Genomic DNA, 1,017 nt, shown 5'->3' with positions numbered 1-1,017 from the left:
ATACTGCTCTGCTTATTGAAGAAAAACTTCACACTCAGATGAATATCACATATGCGAATGAATAAGATGTGAGAAAAGAGATAAGAGTGATAAATCAGATTCAAAGAAAATCACTCTCTACTCAGAAGAATAAAAGAGAGATGATTATTACTAGAGTTATATAATGATAATAGAAATTATATAATAATATAATAATATAATAATATAATAATAGACATTGTATAATCAATGAGAAACTACTGAAATAAATATCTCTTCTAGTTAATATGAATAACACTCTTCTCTGCTATCTGAATCAGAAAATATACAGAACCTCTCAGAGAGTTTACTTAAAGCAGTAAAAAAAGCAGCTGAGACTGCTGAACTGAAATTGAAGCTCTGTATATATATGAGAATTCTAAATAAAATCAAGACCTTGTGTACACAGTGACAGACTGAGATAGAAGTTAAATAACAATTAATATTCACTGCAGATCAAGCATTCACTATGAAGAGCTTCACTGATATAATTACTATTATCAATAAGAATAGAGAAAACCAGGTCTTAGACCTGCAGCAGAAGATTGATCATTTATACAGATAGATAACTATACTGAATCTGAAGATTTTATCATGATTATTCATAATCTCTTTAGAAGTATACACATTATCTGAGATCACTGCACAGAATGAGAATCTGAGTATGAAATATATTAAGTCAGAAGATCTGTCAGAGCTATTAAGCTTTAATAATAACTGAAAAAATAATGCTGCAATCAGCTGACTAAGTCAGATATAATCATATTATCAGATTAAATATAAACTTACAGACAGACAGCTAATAGAATTTTAACAAGTCTTAAAATCTACTGTGTTTTCATATGAAAAAGTGAAGTCATTATGAATAACTGATATAAAGATGAATCTCATAGACTCAGAGTGATATTCATTTCTATGAATATGAAATAAGTTTTTCAAATGAATCTTACACACTTTGAGAAAGTGATATATAGATAAGTATTATAATACTTCACTGAG

Source organism: Blastomyces gilchristii, assembly GCF_000003855.2.
Source record: "Blastomyces gilchristii SLH14081 genomic scaffold supercont1.48, whole genome shotgun sequence".
Lineage (NCBI taxonomy): Eukaryota > Fungi > Ascomycota > Eurotiomycetes > Onygenales > Ajellomycetaceae > Blastomyces > Blastomyces gilchristii.
Note: the sequence above shows the minus strand (reverse complement) of the source record.